At 44.5% G+C, this 19,442-nt stretch overlaps 1 long non-coding RNA gene across 2 annotated transcripts in view; it reads left to right on the forward strand.

Annotated features, from left to right (window-relative positions):
• The first annotated feature begins 7,692 nt into the window (after window positions 1–7,692).
• Window positions 7,693–19,442, forward strand: part of LOC147018361 (uncharacterized) — a 28,308-nt gene continuing 16,558 nt past the window's right edge. The window contains exon 1 of one of the 2 annotated variants that reach the window (XR_015062795.1): window positions 7,693–8,207. This is a non-coding gene — a long non-coding RNA (uncharacterized LOC147018361). The remainder of the gene's footprint in view (window positions 8,208–19,442) is intronic. The other variant, XR_015062794.1, reaches the window with a different exon arrangement.

Consider the following 19,442-nt stretch of genomic DNA (forward strand, 5'->3'; position numbering starts at 1 on the left):
TTACTGTCTGCGCAGGGTATTTTTACATATATACGCCAAGTTTCAGGAAGTTTCGATGAAAACTGTAGGCTGTGAAACAAAAAAGTCCACAAGAAGAAGATGAAGAACAACAACGTGAGAAAGACTTGGAGATCCTCCATGAGGATCTAAAAACCAGGCAAGACAGTTTAGAGTGAGTGTGCGTACCTCTCTGCCATCCTTCCATGGAGAAGGAGGTTGCACAGCCTGACTTTAAGCTTATAAGATATAGTATATAGCTAGTTTAAAATAATTGCTCATGTCTAAAAATTTTCTGATTTCACTCGATTTTGACACTTATTTTAGTCGACGAGATCTGATCCTCAAATCCGAAATCATATTTTGAGTATATACTTTTATTAGTCTATGAGAGTATATCATGTTTCCAAGACAAGGATTTTTAGTAGGCTGAATCAAAATGTTGGCTAAGACCCCTGTGAGGTGAAGATGGGCTGACCAAGGACAAGCCTTTCATGAATGTAAGCCTTTAATTTCTTCAAAAGGGTGTTTAAATTTACCCGAATACCCAGGATTCATTCATGCACTCCTTTAGAGTTCCCTTAGTATGGGTGCAAAGTTTGGAGCTGCTAGGTTTCATAGTTTTCGAGCGATGGAGAAGACACAATGACTGACAATGACACTTATTAGTATAGATGTCTCAGATTCCATTGAAGAATGGATAATGAAAGAGCAGGCAATATCCTGTGGCAAATGGGACAGGAATTGGGACCCACGTAAATTCCACGTAATGTAAAATGTGACTTCAGGACCTCAACTCTCCTCCATGAAGACCATGAACCCTCTCTTCCCCCCCCCCTTCCTCTCCCCCTCCCCCTACCCCTCCAACATTGTGCCCAACCAGAAATGGCTATGAAAATGCGTTTTGCCTTTAAAAACATCAATATCCTAACGATGTTCTTCCTGTTTTTGCAACAGTCTTAAACCAATTAAATATCGAATATGAGTTAAGACAAAGCTCTGAGAGCCAGAAAGTGTGAGCCTTACAAGAGGACTATGAAATGAAACCTCAGACCAAAACGGAGTACAGAAAAATGGCGGGATAGGTGTAAACATTGTGGGTCGAGTCAGGCGAACTGTCCGACCAATGAGTGGAACTCGCAGGCATGCACACTCATTTTATAGTACAGACTTTATCTCACATTCTTAATAGCACATCCTTTAGAGACGTACTTACATTTTAATAGTACCTACTTTATAGACGTGCTCACATTGTAATCGTGGATACTTTGTGGAGGTACTCAGTTGAAAAAGATAACGTGCAATAATGGCTACCACCGGGTGGCATTTGAGGCCTACGTCAGCACATTATGTGCAGACAGACAGACAAACGGACCCAAATGCAATACCCTCTCCTCTGGTGAGTGTCATTCGATTCACTGCATCCATAATTATCATAAACCATGGTAATGAGTGTTTTGTTTTGGTTTATAATCATAAAACACAAATTGGTCAGAAAAATGCCAAAGTCAATATCCATTGAAGTAAGAAAATGATCCTGTCACTTGTAACTTAATTGTTTGTGAGAAGTAATAATAATAACCATTCCTTTCATGCCATGAGACACATTTCAGGCTACCAAGGCAGTTTCATTGGCCAAGGAGTACAATCCTGGACAGGTCGCCGCTCTGACGCAGGATACTTACCCCAGTAAGCTGGTATTCATTTTTCCAACCTCGGAAGGATGACAGGCTGAGTCAACCCACCTGGTGTATTCCAATTGCACAATAAGGACTCAAACTCAGACCCTAAGCTCTTAAGCCAGTCACCTTAACCGTTAAGCCAACACAAGGCTTTGTAAGGAGTAGATTTATGTATTTATAATTAGTAATAATAATTAAGGATGATACTCTTGGCACAGTTTCATGGTGATAACGATAAGTCAAGAAATGTTTCAAGGCGAGAACCTGGACCAATTGCCAATGCGTTGCAGGATACTCGATTGAAGGTGGCACAAGTTTGTGATCTGTTGAGGCTGCCGGTAGTCAAGTCGTCTACTTTTTATGAAAGACATCATGGGATCTTTTACGTAAACAGACAACCTTTGTGGACAGGACGTTCCGCCTAGTCCTTCAGATGGACGGCAAACACGTTCATGTCTCTTGCTGCATCCAAAACACCAGGCTGTTTGTCGCTGGATTGAGATTCAAACCTAGACTAGACCCCTCAAAGGTGAGTGTGCATACCTCTAATATATCCTGCCAGCCCTATAATCAGTAAGAATAAAAAAAATTCCTGACCTAATATACAGTAGAATTTTATCCATGACACAGTATAAAATAAACTGGACTATCTATTGTGAGTTTCTCATTCAGAGAACCTTTTGAGACCCCTTTTTATGTTACTTGGACATTACAGAGGACCAGTACCCAAAATGGGTAGTGTGCAATGGTCACTTGGATAAGCAAATGTTTTCTTTTTCTTTTCTTAAATATCCGTCTTGATATTTAAATGCATTCTGGGCTGACATGATAGCTCAGAGGGAGTGTACTCACTTTTAAGTTGTCTAGTTTTGCTTATTAAACCCTCAACCAAATTACAAACGGTCTTCCTGCTGCTTCACAGGCAAGGCTTTGTGTCAGAGTATGCCATCCCTCAGAGGGGATGCTAATCTGGCTCTAACATTTGTCTTTGAACAGGAAAGATGCCATGGTACCTTTCAAAATGAGTAGGCCATCCTATTGGTGCACCCTGGATAAATTCTGAATCAAATAAATTGTAAATAAATTCTAGAGTATCAGTTTTGTCTACTGTGTTCATGATTGGTATTTCCAGCCTTAGGAAGATATCTTAGAACTCATGGATATCTTAGAAGAAGATATCTTAGAACTATCAAAAACGGGGAGATATCTTAGAACTCATGAATCAAAAGGCCATTTCAATACAGTTGAGAAAGATAAAAAAAAAAGTTCCATATATGTTTGCTCTGCTCGAAGAAACCAGTTTGATTACATTCGTCACTTTATTATTATTTACATTTATTTGGTAGAAATAGTAATTTTGATACATTGTTGATGTAATCAAACATTTTACTGTTAAAATGTTTGAGGTTGAGAATATTTGTTAGATTTAGAGTTAAGGCATAATATGTATAAGAATTGATTGGACCAGCACAAACAGGCCCCACTGTGAGGTTGCACAGTTGGAAAGAGAACAAATTAAATCCAGCTCATCTGGATGCACACATAGGCTATCCAGAGGGAATTAGCAGTGAACATATCTTGCTCATTTGAAAGTGTCTGGTACAGATTTACCCCAATAGTCACTCTCCAGATAAGTCTGGAAAACAGATTTAGTGAGCTTGATTTGAGCATGGAACAGTGGGAGAACAGACCATGAACCGAGCAAAACTCACCGATTGACTCGCAAGAACATAAGGTAACTGGGACACACCCATTGGATAAAGTTTACGACAGACCCCCTGTTTTGAGATGACAGCCAGCGTGCTCTGAAGTGTTGAACAGTGTTTGTTGGAGTGGTTCACATGGCTGGAACAGAGCAGGAGCAGTGGAGATGGATTGTTGGTGGAATGCAGAGTTGGCTGACAGGACCTCAGAACCAGGAAACTCCAAGCCAGTCAAACTATGATGAGGGCACCAGTGAAGAGAAAAATGAGCTGCCCATGGACACAGCAATGAACACAGCCGAGTATAACCAAGTTGCAGGATATTAGATTATACGATTGGGATGAGATGTCACCAGAAATGACATTATAGGTCATCTTGTGAAGCCATGTGCTACTTAGTCCAAAGGTGAGCTTCCTCAATATTATGTTACTTTGTTTTCTGAGTCATGCTCATAAAGAATGGAACTAACTTACTATCCTTACTATCCATTCCCCTTTGACCCTAAATATATGCCATCTTCCTGCCAGCAATTGCAAAAACCACCTCCATCGGAAAATGTTGCTGTGCCACTGCAGTTGGTGAGTGACAGATGCAGTGTCACATCACCACTTCTTTCATCCTCCATCATCCAAATCATCTTTTGTCTTTCGCAACATGGTGCCAGCCTAACCCCACTTTGGCTTGCATCTCCACTCTACAGATTGAACCTTCTTCTTCTCCATTTGTCCCACTTATTATTGCCATTCTCCAGAAACAAGTATCCTACATTTATGACTTTACCAGTCTACCACAGTTTATAATCCTGCCATCAGGCCGGTAAAGTTATTGTGTTTTGTGCTAAGATAAGAATATAAGGTAAAGCAACATTATTAAATATCAAGGTTAACGCTTAAATCACCTGGTTCTATCATATCACGACTGCATTTTGGATTTTGTCTGGAATTTTATGAGAATACTAGAACGAGACAACCCGTGAACCCGTTGGCTTCCCGTTGTGACAGCGGTTGATGAAAAAAAACATTTCAAGAAAAAAAACAGATAGCTCCAGCGAACTATACTGCTGAAGTTGTTTGCATTGATCAAATTCTCCCCAAGAGTACTTGACTGAATCGGAAACTGATTTTTTAATAATTTTTTTTCGTTTCCCGATTTGAACGAAACTTGACACTGCATACCGCAGGCGAATGGTGAGTTAGGTGGCCCTAACATTTTTGCGCTATCTTGTACCATATTGGCTGTATTTCGGGAACATACATACATACATACATATACATACATGCAAGATGAGAGTTTTAGTAATATATAGATAAAAGAGATCTAATTTTGTAATTGAGTGCGGTACTGTGATCTGCCCATGTACCTCTGTGTCATTTGACCTCAAAATTGCTGGACAGTCCAAGTTGTACAACCGGTTCTATGATTGGTGATGCTGTCCACTTATGGGGAAAGATTCCTCTGTCATCCTCGAGGACATAGCTTAGCCAACCAAATGCCATGCAAACTCTCTTGATCACTGATTACATGTCAATATTACTTATGCAGAAGGGCTGCGTGGACAGGGGTGGCAAGTAAGAGAATCGAAAAAAGATTAATGGGAGAGTAAAGAAGATGCAAGAAAATTGGGGAGGGGGATAAATAAGATTTGGGAATGGTACGAGTGGGGGAAAGTGGTAGGAAGGAGAAGAAAATATAATTGGCTTGAAGGTGGGTGAATGGAAGAAGTGGAGGGAAGGAAAGGTGAATGCATGTACATGAAGGATCATCAATCATCTCATTTCTCTGTGAGTAATTGGCCCATCTACTAAACTTATTCAACAGAGAGTTGGTCATTCAGCAAATACATATTTGACCGTTTTACAATTATTAATTCAGTCTGCTGGTTGCATCATCACCGAGGCACAGCTTTTCTGATGCCAACGTGGAAGACCATAAAATATCATTTCATCGACTTCAAATTTTAATTCGATGGTTGTCCTTGAAAAATCAAATTCGTATGCAAAGCAACAAAGGGGAACAGCTGCATTGTCAAAGGAAAGGTGATGTTTAAGAGGTTCTCAAATGTCGTACAAGGCAAAAATAAACAAAATAGCATTTATTTTTTTATTTGTGCTCAATTTTGTCAGCCTTATCCAATGACATAATAAATCATCATGGAAGTCGAGGCTGTTCCAAGTTTAACTTGAAAGTTGTTTTCAGAAGTCACACGTTGCATCCACTGTTTCTTACAAACAAGTATTTGTTTTCTGTGTCCGATTATAACTATAGTGATTCTCCACTGGCCTTTGGGAGAATTACAATGATGAATCTGGAATCCGCAATATGTGGCTCGAGACACTGCAAGCCCAAGCTATTAATCATGGTTGTGCTGATGTCATGACCTCTCAGGCACAGCATAAAGAACAGTCATAGCCTTTGGCTGCGACCCACACCTTTATGAACGGTGCCAGGTTAAAATTCGGCCGCATGATCCCTCCTTCTCCCACCACCCCCTCCCAATCAATCGGAGGATCCACATGTTTGTGAGGGGATTGGCTACCCACCCAGGGAGTTGGCAGGAATTTAAAACGTGTCGGCAGCTTCTATGAAGTCCCAAGTCTCTAAAGGATGAAATAAACAAATCATGTTCATGAAAAATTAAGACATGGATGGTCTGGGCAGTTGTCCAACAACCAATCCCTTGAAGCCGTCTTGATGAGAATTTGAGCTCAAACGTTCTGCGTTAGTGTTCTTCACTAATTACACTGTCACAACCAAAAGTTCTGCACCGACCTCAAAATGTTATTTGTATGTTGGCTATGCTATTTGCAATTCCAAGATGTTTCCAATTAATCTGTTACTGATGCAAAAATGCATTTGGTCTTTGGCCCTGGCTCCCACCCTCATTCATTTTTGCCAACCATGAAACAAACATGCAGTTTTTCAATGTTGTCCGTTTAAACTTTCTTCCTGCAAACAATTGGGAGAACTTCAGATCGCCGACTTATCGCCTAATTGGAGGCAGGTTGTCCTGGAGCATATGTAGAATTTGCTGTCACTATGTGTTATTGCACACCCACATTTCCTCCTCCGAGGATTCCTGCAAACTGTGATTTATGGCATATTCTCATAAAAAAAATCACTCATATTGCCTGTTGAAAGATTCTTAAGCATTTCATCATATCTCAAAAATTTCCAACATCAAAAAGTTTGCAGGTGAACAGCATGAGCTTATTGTTGAAGAAGAAAAAATATATTGCTCAGAATTATAAAACAACACAAGGATACATGAAAGTCCTCATCGAGGACACAACCCCCAACCACACCTTAAACATGGCATTTGGAGATTTTACATGAAATTAACTAAATAAATAAATTTGTAGCTATCATACATGCTAAGGGTATATAAATAAATATATAATTCAAGGTGTTATGTAGGTAGTGGTGATGGTAAAGTGTATGCAAGTAAGTAAATAAATAATTAAAAGTTGCACAGTTGCTAATGGATATGGTAAAATGAATATATAGAAATAAATAATTCAAAGTTGCGCATTGGTAGGAGATGCGGAAAAATTTACATCAATCTATTATATAATGTGAAGTGTGGTGTCTATCCATGCATTTGTGCATTCAGCTGTCTCGCCTTTCTGGCACGCTGCTTTTGAAAAGTGGGTTTGAGAGAGACAGAGAGAGAGGCGGGGGGAGGGGGGTGGGGAGAGAGGAAGGAGACGAAGTGAGGAGGGAAGGGGGATGAAGAGGTTTCCTTCTGTATAGATGCTATCCACCCCCATTCCTCCCCACCTTATTGTTTGTCCATATCTCCCTCCATTTTTGTCCTTCAACTCTGCCATTGATGTCCCCCCTCGCTCTCCTGTTTGCGTCGTCATCCGTTCAGTGTTCTAGCTCTTCCACGAGCCTTGACTCTGTATCCAAAAAAAAAAACTGTCATAGGTTAGCAACCATTGTACAGGCTTGATGCACCAAATGGTCTCTCTCTCTGTGATGAAGTCTCATGGAAGAGGAAGTCATCGATTATACAATGTGAACCGTGGTGTCTGTCTGTGCTTTTGTGTGTCCGGCTGTCTCCCGTTTTCGGCGGCCGCTGCCTGCGCTGCATTTATGGAAAAGACCTTGGGGTGTCGCACTCAACACATAAGGGATCCTTAGTTGGATATCTCAACAGTTATTGTGTTTAGTTTGGCTCCCTTTTTCCCTCATAACAGGGACAGGGAAAATGCATTGTGTGTGTCCATCAAGTGTTACCCCCCACCGTTGTAATTCTTCCCCCGCCAAAATCCTGCTCATCACCGATTCCTTCCGATCCTTCTCTTCATCAGTCCCCTCTCATCTCTCCCCCATGCCTCTTAAACCTTTCCTTCCCTGCATTTTCCGACAGCACAACCATGTACACAGCACACGTCTTACAGTACACTCATTGCGTTACAAAACACCTTCAATCAAAGCCATGTTCGCGCTGCCAAGGTGCAGAAGCTCCACTCACAGTGTGTAACGTACACCGATGGCAGCAAGGTCACGCGACACCAGACTGCGGGCCAATGAGCAAGCGACACACAGGGTTCAAAGAGTGTTGCGGCCTTTCTCTCTACTTTCCCGTTTTGTGTGTCGAGCGAGCGGTTTTGCTCGGCCATATGCAATAAATAGATAAAGGTGGGAAGTCGAGAGCATGGTCCACACCAAGGAAACGTGAGAGATGGACGTGGGGACACTGCCAGATTGAGTCACCTTAGACAGCATCCGTGGTTGCTTAGCAACTCGTCGGGTCGTGGAGTTATCTGGCTCGTCGACTTCAGAGTCAGAGATTGTGAAGCAGGTCCGAGTCAACCCCTCGTGAGCTCCACGCTTCCCCCGAACCCGCATCAACAGTATAAATACAACATGGAATCACGGTTTGTTGAATAAGTGTGTTCAGAACGACCTGGGATGACAGGGTGGCCTCGAGGTATGTACACTTGGCTCTAAGCTGTCTGGCCAGGGTTCGAATCCCGGCCCAGCTATAAACTGTCATCCCAGTGTTTCACAGAATGGGTGAATCGACGTGTGTGTTGATCCCCAATGGACATTGAACTGGGCATTCTGTCTACTGACATTAGTTGTTGGACGTTATAAGATTCCCAGTGTCCATAGCTAAGAGTAGACAAGCTATTGCTGACGCCTTAAGCAAATTACAAATTCATGCCCGAACTGCTGCTGGGATCTGTGAAGGCAATGGCAAACCACACAGTATAACCCTTGCTCAGGAAGCTGATTCGGTGGCACCAACACTCTGTGACATAGTATGAGGATTATCATCATACATGGCAAGTTGAAGGTGACAAAAACACAGGTTGGTAGGAATTGAAAGTGTTTTTTTTTTTTTAACCCTTTGCATGCTGCGGTCGCAGATTTGAGACGAGATAAAAATAATTGAAACAATTTTTTTTATTTTAATTTTGTTTATTTGTCTCACTCTAACTGGACACCCAAGTTGTGTTTTTTTTTTGCAAATACCACTTGAAATTCACATTCACAGCCCGATGTAAAAACAAAATAAAGCAACAGGGAACAGTGTGGCCGAAAACAATGCAGCACACAAAGGGTTAACCAAACGTAGTAAAAACGCCATTTGATATGTTAATTAGTAATGATAAAGAGGTTCCAAGTAAGACAACAGACATACATACATACATACATACATACATACATACATACATACCATAACATATACATAGGATATACATATATACATAATAGCGAACGCAGTGAGCTTCATACTTAACGCGTGCACGTGAGAGAATAGGAAACAACAACAACACAATACCCTTGGCTATTTGGAATCCGTGTCGTTGGATATGACCTTTTGCTTCCGGTTGTTGTTTAACGCTGTGCGGTGTATAAACACGATTGGGTTTTATTTCTATCTTGTGAATATTACTTGACGTGTGCACATGAGAGAATAGGAAACAACAACACAATACCCTGGCAATTGTGAATCCGTGTCGTTGGCTATGACCCTTTTGCTTCCGTTTTTTTTTTTGTTTCTGGTTTTTTGTGTTTCCGGTTTTTGTCATGGGGAATGATTCATGCCGGGAGATAAAGGCATCGTCGGAGACATGAAAGACCCAAATAATATCAGACATGGTGCATATTTCCTCCACTGATTTTAATTAAGATATCTCCCACATCATCAAAAAATAATTTTTAATCGTGATTTACATTATTTGATCGCTGATCCCAAATCCAGGCCGAAATAACCGGAAATTGCATATACAGTTGTCAACAAGTTATAGGTAAAGTCAGAAGCGAATGTAAGAAGAATTCTACGTTCGCTTCTAGTATTTATCTTTTTAGATGAGATCCTGTTCTAGGCGGTGTCGTTGTTGTTGTGAAGGTAATGTTGAGGTAATGTTTATTTTTTCAGATGACATCCTGTTCTCGGCGGTGTAGTTGTTGTTGTGATGGTAATGTTGAGGTAATGTTTAATTTTTCATAGCAAAAAGACTTTAATTTGATATATTTAAGAAGCGAATGTAAGAAGAATTCTACGTTCGCTTCTCGGCTTTGCCTATTCCATATTATATACATACATACATACATATTTCGACATAAATGACAAACATCTATACAGAACACGAGAGCAAAACGAAGAGAGGAAAGAGGCACAAGGAAAGAGCAAGGGCAAGAGGCACGAGGAAGGAGCAAGGGCTTCAAGCTTACTCTGCAGAAAAGCCTCGCTTGGAGCATAAATTAACGGCGTGGACGATTTCGCATGAGGGACAATATACAGGCAGGAGGTCCTGCAAGCTGCAGGAAAGGGTGCTGCAGAATCTCTTGAGTAGTGGCTCGGCGTGTTGGTTCTCGATCGAGCATTCCCTCCAGGAAAAAACGTGAAGCAATCAAGATACGAGTCTCTGGTCCTCCATCTGCAGTCCTCTGCCAATGGTCATCAGGAGGCGGAGCCGTCCACCGATATATCACCTCCCTTTCTCTCAATCCTCCAACCAGGCCGCCCCATGCTCCAGGGTCTCTGTAACTCCCAACGGAGTGCCTCATTAGTCCTCCGTCTGCGGTCCTCCGCCAATGATCATCAGGGGGGCGGAGCTGTACACAGCACCGTTCTTTCATGTCACAGCAAGCCTGCAGGAAAGACTAAAAGGTGATACGCATCAACACTTACCCCAACCCGTCTCCCTATCTAATTACGTGACAATTATCATTTCCCCCTTAAAGAAATGGACATTTACGAGACAATCTATCACCACTAAATCCCTACTTAATTACATCGAGATCCTGGTATAACTCGAACAGCATGGCATACCTAATTAAACATCCTAATTACCCTTTGAATGCATAACCCCCCCCCCCCCCAGACGTAACTATATATATATATATATATATATATATATATATATGTATACATAACATATATATATATATATATATATATGTATACATAACATATATATATATATATATATATGTATACATAACATATATATATATATATATATATATATATATATATATATATATATATATATATATATATATATATACATAACATATATATATATATATATACATAACATATACATAACATATATATATATATATATATATATATATATACATATATATATATACATATATATATATATATATATATATATATATATATATATATATATATTGTTGTGGTTGACCAAATTCACAAACCACCATTCAGGTCCCTTAGGTGAGATATCTCGGTAAGTATATGTGTAGTTAGGCCCAAACCCGTTGTCTAGAGGGAATAAATGTCATTCATGAGGGCTGCGACTCTTCAGGATAGCCGTTTTTCTTTTACTATCTTTATTTTGGACCAGCCGACATTATTACCACCACCAACGACGTCTCAACAGCCATCACAACAACAACCACCAACCACAACAGCCATCACAACAACAACCACCAACCACAACAGCCATCACAACAACAACCACCAACCACAACGCCGCTTCACCACAACCGCCACGACCTTTACCGTCACAACTCGCCACCATCGCATCACCGTCATCTTGCGCCACTCGTGGGCACCGATGCTGGACTCGTGCGGGGCGCGCACCGAGCAGCGTGTTCAAAAACATCACGGACTTTCCGCAGAAAAACGGATCAAAAACAACTCACGCCCACTTTTGTTCCGTCCAATCGGTGAGCGAGGGGCGATTTGGCCCCGCCTCCAGGGCGTTGGAGGGCGGTCGCTATATGCAAATTCATGGATCAAAAAGCATTCACGCCCACTTTTCCTCGGGCCAATGGGGAGCCAGGTGAAGGGTCGGAGGCAGAGGGTCAAGGGTGAAAGAGCGAAGCCACGGGGCTTATAAAAACGACTGCGTTCGTCAGACAAGTTGAGAAAGAGTTCAGTTGGAGAGTTCAGTAGAAGTTGAGTTGGAAGTTGAGTAAAGTGTGCGGGGTTCAAGAGAGTCGTCGGTGGAGCTGGAAAGAAGTGGTACTAGTCGGAGTGAAGAGGACGGAGCTGTGGAGAGGTGACGGCGGCGAAGGCGGACGAGGGGGTGCTCGCGTCGGTGCCGGGAGCTGCACACCAGAGAGGCTAGCAACGCGACCGAGGTGGAGGAGGAGACGCTTACCGCGGGACCCGAGATTTTGTGAAATCCTCCTTTCCCCGAGCATCAGCAACCCCCTCCTGTTTCCCCCCGCGCTGAGATAGTGCGACAAAAGGGGGCCCCCTTCCCACCCCCTACCAGACACTGTCCGCGAGGCCCGCGGAGTTGAGGCACCACCGCCGCTCCGCGTCTCATCATCAGACGGTAGGCCCGACACGGTCTCGGCCCCAGGCCCGCCTACCCCCCTCATCCTGGAGGGTGGTTCTCTTTTCTTTTGCTTTGGGAATATGTGTTGTCGGCGCCGTCTGTGAAGTAAAATTGTATAAGTGTTGCCGTGTGCCCGGTAGTCGGATAGATCTGCATTGTTGCATTTGCTTTTTGTGTAATATTGCATTGTCTTCTTCTTTTACATGTGCTTTTGGTGGAATTGTATATGTGTGCTTTCCGTTCATCGCGAAATAAATGTGCTTATTGTTGAACTGTTTTCCCGCTTCGCTTCGTCATTTCTTTCATTGAATCCCCATCTTGCTTCACGTAAAGGGTTGGTCGTGGGCTAAGACGCCCGATAATTAATCGAACCGTCGAGGCCAACGAATAACACCGCTCGGTTATCCCGATAGTACGGAACGGGTCGCTTAAAGTGGCCCGTGTCCGAAGTCGACCTGCGGCGAGGTGCGATCGCCCGGTCTACCCTCCGTGTGGGTACTTAGGTAGGTCGAATTTGGCGAGCAACCCTATCCCACGCGGGGGCTGATTGGCACGATTGTGGTGAGACCGAAAGGTCCACCCGTGACTGGTTCCCGGCGTTAGTCCGAGAGGGTCACGACTGGATTGTCCGTCCGGTGGGCGACGTGCCGCGATTCGAGTTACGTGGCCGTCAGCACGCCGGCGGGCGCGAATCCGCAACAATATATATATATATATATATATATATATATATATATATATATTGTTGCGGATCCGGGGTGGCGCGATTCTCACCCGGTCCGAGGCGCCACCCTCACCACCACCGTCTCCGGGGTTTATAATGCCGGCCGGCTCAGCACAGGCCTCGGGTCACGCGCCTTCAATCGCAATACCAACGTAATCCTTGTACCTTGCCAGTTGGGGAAATAGAACCCCTGGTTACAGACTGGTTTTGTCAGATGCTGAGCATTTTCTGCCAGTCTGTAACCATTTTTGGTGTTATATGCCAATCAAACGGATCGGTACCGGGCGTAGTGGCGTGCGCCTGTAATCCGGCTACTCGGAGGATCGCTTGAGGACGGGAGCTCTGCACTGGGCCGCGCTATGAAAGGGTTTTAGGGCAGCCCGGAATCATGGCGAAACCCAATCCTTATCCCTGTGTCGTAAGAGGGACCAGGGTTGCATCACCACGACGACCAGGGTTGCATCACCACCACCAGGACCAGGAAGGGCATCTGGCGTAAAACCTGTGCCAAATCAGTATGCGGATCATAACGGATGATCTGCTGTGGCGACCCCTCACGGGAGCAGCCGAAAGAAGACGAAGAAGATGCCAATCAAACGGATCGTTCCTCGACGCAACAGAAATTAATCCATAGCGGCAACCTCATACGAATTAACCAGATTTATTGGGGAACATCGGGGATCACAACACAAGCAAAATTCACGACAATGGTTTTATTAACAATCCTCAACCAGCTCTTAACTAGGGAACCAGGGTCTACAGGTTTTGAGGGGGTCGCTACCGAAATATGCCTTATACAACACGTGTGGACAAAGACAAACAGCATGTATGCAAGACAAGACAGAGTACTTGGTGAGGTTTCATGGACGAGAGGACAGTGTCAAAAAGCACGAATGTCGCTCGCAACAGGCGGATGTCCACGGATTCGAACTCCCAGCTCGAACCACGCCGCATGGCAAAATGGCGCTTGTCCTTTTGTCGCAGACCTCACGCACGCGGTCTCCGCGCGCTCTGGCCCCGCGCAATGTTGACGGCACAAGTCCGCCAGATCAAAGATAGGCCTCAGCCGATGTCTCTCCAGAGTTCAGCATACAAATCCAGGCCTGGCCCATTCACCAGACCCAAATCGAGGTGCCGGGCTCCGCAGGCGGATCGACAACGTGTCCAGCCGTGAGGTCAGTAAGGACCGTCAGACGTTCTGGCCTCTCCTCTCCTGCCGACCTGCCTCGAAGCCCGACTTCCGCTTCGTCCTCTCAGTTCCTCTCTCTGTCGAATCACCTTTTCTTTCTCGGCCGATGGCAGACTCGACCCTCAGGTTCAGCGTTCTCTCCCGGCCGATTCACCACTGCCTTTCCTTTTCTTTCTCGCCTCGAAGCCGGCTGCCGTCCCTCTCACGGCAGAATCCTCGACGTGCAGGTCGGTTCAGCGTCTCTCCCGGCAGATCCAACACCGTGCCTCCTTCGTTCGCTCGCTTCGAAGCGACTCCGAGCACGCCTCGAGAACCCGACTGTTTTTCACACACGAGGACGCCTTCTCTCAGTGACTCCGTTTTCCAAACTGAGAACTCCTTTTTCCTTTCGTTTCTCTTTCGCTCGTTCCACGAGCATGCCTCTCTCGGCCAAACCGACAAACTCCTCCCCCGTCATGTCACTTCCTCCCTCTCGCCATACCCTCTCTCCAGGCCACAACCCCTCAGCCGACAGGGAGGGGCCTATCCCAGGATGGGGTAGGAATAAGAGGGATCTCTTGTTTCACCACCACTGTACGAACATAAAAACAGTCTCTTACACCTCCCGACACACATATAACGTACACTTTACCAAACAACCTAGCTAAACAGGCATTTCATGGAGGATCTGAGCTTATCCTATATTTAGTAGTCCAATAAGGGCCATTTCTGTAACAATATATATATATATATATATATATATATATATATATATATATATATATATATATATCTTCTTCTTTCGGCTGCTCCCGTTAGGGGTCGCCACAGATCATCCTTATGATCCGCATAGTGATTTGGCACATGTTTTATGCCGAATTCCCTTCCTGACGCAAACCTGGTCGCCTCTGACGACACAGGGATATGGTACACCTATTTTAACCGGGGTATACACCGGCCCAGTACACTGGTACTCATTTCGCCGACCTCGGAAGGATGACAGGCTGAGTCAACCCCCTGGTGTATTAATTCAGTGGCCCAACGGGGCTTGAACTCAGGACCTTTTGGATCCCAAGCCGTTGCCCTAACCACTGCGCCAACACCAGGTATATATATATATATATATATATATATATATATATATATATATATATATATATATATATATATATATATATATATATATGTATATATATATGTATATATATATGTATATATATATATATATATATATATGTATGTACACACATACACACACACACACACACACACACACACACACACACACACACACACACACACACACACACACACGCACACACACACACACACACAACATTAAACCTCGTAGCCTGAAACTTTGCATGCACACCAAGAAAACCCCAACGAAGTGCACGACTGAAAATTGGGTGTTTGGCTTCATTAAAACACCCCTTTTGAAGATAATTAACGGCCTGATTTAATTATATCCTTTATCAGGCACATCCTTGGTCACCACACTCTATGGGTTCTGAAGGCGTTTCCTAGTTCACCTCGCTGGGGTCTGAAGCCGCCTTGTTTTTTGGCCTGCTCAACCTTGCCTTGATTTGGAACAGGCCGCAACAAATTCTTAACGATAGTTTTTTTTTTCCTCACTGTCCTCACTCATATAATCAAATGCATGTTCATCATAGCTACAAATCGCTGGATACATTGCAATGCTTATAAACGCCCAGAGACATCAGCATCCGTTGATTTATTTCATTTCCGCACTGTGAGAATCCGTTGGTTCACTGTGAGAATCTCTTAAACTAAGTGGAATTACCAAATTTTAGCTCCAGAATCGAACTTACAAGCAGTTCCGACTCATAGAAAAGTGTTAATTTGTCCAATTGAGACATATTTGACATTTCGGGCGTCTCTGGGAGGTGTATGTTTAAGATGACAGTACATTACAAGGAAATTTACAAGGAAATATAACACAGGTGGAGGCCATTCAGCCCATCATGCCTGCGCGAATCATTGGTCACCACACTCTATGGGGTCTGAAGGCGGATCCTAGGTAACCTCGCTGGGGTCTGAAGCCACATTGTGCTAATCTGATTGCTAATCGCGTGCCAAGCGAGCCACTTATCATCCGTTTTGTTGGAGTGGTTAATCCACATGGCGAGTGCACTACAATATTCGCAGTCACTGAATGCTGTATATCGATTGACTTGAACAAAGTTCAAGATTCACTCGCCTGCGTTGTTAGCCAAGTGTTGTTCTCCGGTACAACAGGCGGTTGCCAGCTCGCTGAAAATGTGAAAATGTATTTTCCACGACGTTTTTCCCTTTTTGTTCTTCCATTATATGACCTGTTACTTTGGCAGAGATAAATACAAATAAAAAATGTTTCACTTTTAAAAGTTTATTCAACCATTTCGTGCATTGCTTAGTGAAGCCACTTGACGCATGTCCTTCAAGTTTTATTGGCGATACAGCGGTCCAGTTCCGGAAGTTAGAAGGCAAAATAAATTATATGATCACAATGAGAAAAAATATTTTCAGTTATGAAATAATGAATCGCCACACCACGGCGGGAAAGCCGAGAGGTATGCATGCTCACTCTGTGTAGCCTGGATTCAAATCCCTACCCAGCTCTAAGCTGTCATTCTGGTGTTTCACAGGCAGGGTGATTCATCAATGTGTGTGTCGTCTCTCGGATGGACGATCACATCTGCATCACTAGGCATCACATCACAAACATCACATCACAAACATCACAAACTAGGCATCACATCTGCCGGAATCCCTCACCCCTCTCCCTCCCAAACCTACCCCTCCCACCCTCCCCCCCTTTCCTCTTCCCTCCCTCTCTCTCCACCCATCTACTGCTCTCTTCCAACCACCCCCCCTGAACCCCCCAACACCTTTGCTGAGGGGCCAGCATGTACGAATCAGATTCGGAGTAAGCCAACCAGTTACAATCGTGTGCTGCCTTTTTTTTGGCTGCTGGTTGCATCATTGGTTAGCGGTGCAGCTGTGCCGCTGATGCAGCGCCCCATTACCAGTATACTGGTGCTCATTTTGTCGACCTCAGAAGGATGACAGGCTGAGTCAACCCCCTGGTGTTAATTCAGTGGCCAACGGGGCTCGAACTCAGGACCTTAGGGTCCCAAGCCACCACCCTAACTACGAAGCCAAAGCAGGCTAACCAATCGGTGGGGTGCAAAGGTCGCTGTATGTATGAGCATGCATGCATGCAGACAGACATTTGCCAGGAAGATAGCAGGGGTTTTAAATGCTCCCACCCCAGGTCTCAAAGTGTGTGTGCGCGTGTGTGTGTGTGTGTGTGTGTGTGTGTGTGTGTGTGTGTGTGTGTGTGTGTGTGTGTGTGTGTGTGTGTGTGTGTGTGTGTGCGTGTGCGTGTGCGTGTGTGCGCATGAGCGCGTGTGCTTGTGCATATGCGCAAGTTGCTGTTGTTGCCTGCTATCTCCACATGTGGTGGGTGGGTTTCAGGAGGTGAATCGGAGACCAACAAGGTCTCAAAGTATCCACTTCCGTGTGTGTGTGTGTGTGTGTGTGTGTGTGTGTGTGTGTGTGTGTGTGTGTGTGTGTGTGTGTTGTTGATGGGTATCCACATATGCAGGTTTCAAAATGTGGAATGGAGTCCTCCCAAAGGAGGCTCAAAGTATCCACCTTCATTTTGGTAAGGGGGTCAAGATTCATGGATCAAGCCGTGAAGTTTTCTGTTCTCAAAGTTTTGTGCTGAGGGCTCTCTTAAGAATCATCACTGAGCCCCAGTCAACTTCCAACTGTTGTTTGTTTGTAGTAATATTCCCAGGGGATGTTTTTAAATATCTCTGTGAGGTTCTTTGTCATCACTGGAACAACTTTGGCATTCCACAGTTTCCAGGATCTTCACACTTCATTCTTGAGGTATTGGTATTTGGTCATTTTCTTGATTTTTGCATCGTTTCATCCAAAAGCACTGGTATCAACATCTCAATTAGCAATGCAGTTTTCTCTTTTTTGTAGCTAAGTATGATATCTGGTTGCATTGCTTTGTTTTCGATATTCACGCTCGATGGGATGATTAGGTCATACGTGAGCGGTACTTCTGTGTTTTCAGTGTTTGCTTTTGGTTCATGTTCCCACAAAATTTCCGGAACTGGGATATCAAAGCTTTTAGAGATGTGCCAGCAGATTACATTACAGACGTTGTTGTGTCATCGTATGTACAGCTGTTTTGACATGAGTTTTGGTTATTTTTTCTGTGTGTGTGTGTGTGTGTGTGTGTGTGTGTGTGTGTGTGTGTGTGTGTGTGTGTGTGTGTGTGTGTGTGTGTGTGTGTGTGTGTGTGTGTGTGTGTGTGTGTGTGTGTGTGTGTGTGTGTGTGTGTGTGTGTGTGTGTGTGTTTGGTCTTTAAGTATAACATATCATTCTCTTTGCTGACGCCATCTCCACCCATTGCCTTTCTCTGTCTTTTTTTTTTTTCTATCTCTATCTTTCTATCAACCTCTCCTCACACCTCTCCTTCTTGCAGTGTATAACAACGTTTGGTGAGGTGTCACTCTACCCACCTCCCCCCACCCTTTCCTCGCTCTGCTCCCCTTCCTCTCCACTCCCCTCCTTTCCCTCTACCCTCTCCTCGCCCTTCCCTCTCTCCTTTTCCTCCGCTCCCTCTATCCTCTCCACTCCCTGCCTCCTCTCTCTACCCTCCCTGCCTCCTCCCACTCCTCCTTCCTCTCTCTCTCCTCCCTCTTTCTCCCCTCCCTCTCTCTCTTTCTCCCCTCCCTCTCTATCTTTCTCCCCTCCTTCTCTCTCTTTCTCCCCTCCTCTCTCTCCTATCCCTCCCTCTCTTTCTTCCCTCCTCTCTCTCCTCTCCCTCCCTCTCTTTCTTCCCTCCTCTCTTTCTCCTCCCTCCTCTCCCTCTCACTCGCTCCCTCCCTTTTTCTCTCTCCCTCCCTCTTTCTCTCTCCCCCCTCTCTTTCTCTCTCCCCCTCTCTCTTTCTCTCACCCCCTCTCTCTCCTCCCTCCCTCTCTCTCTTTCTCCCCTCCCTCTCTCTTTCTCCCTCCCTCCCTCTCTTTCTCCCTCCCTCCCTCTCTTTCTCCCTCCCTCCCTCTCTTTCTCTCCCCCACCCTCCCTCTCCTCTCTCTCTCTCTCTCTCTCTCTCTCTCTCTCTCTCTCTCTCTCTCTCTCTCTCTCTCTCTCTCTCTCTCTCTCTCTCTCTCTCTCTCTCTCTCTCTCTCTCTCTCCCTCTCTCCCTCTCTCTCTCCTCTCTCTGTCTCTCTCCTTCCTCCTCTCTCTCTCCTCTCTCTGTCTCTCTCCTTCCTCCTCTCTCTCTCCTCTCTCTGTCTCTCTCCTTCCTCCTCTCTCTTCCTTCCCCCCCTCTCTCTCCTCCCCTCCCCTCCTCTCTCCC

The sequence above is a fragment of the Eptatretus burgeri genome, chromosome 10 (genome assembly GCF_056783735.1).
Source record: "Eptatretus burgeri isolate ZD-2024b chromosome 10, Ebu_testis_v1, whole genome shotgun sequence".
NCBI lineage: Eukaryota > Metazoa > Chordata > Myxini > Myxiniformes > Myxinidae > Eptatretus > Eptatretus burgeri.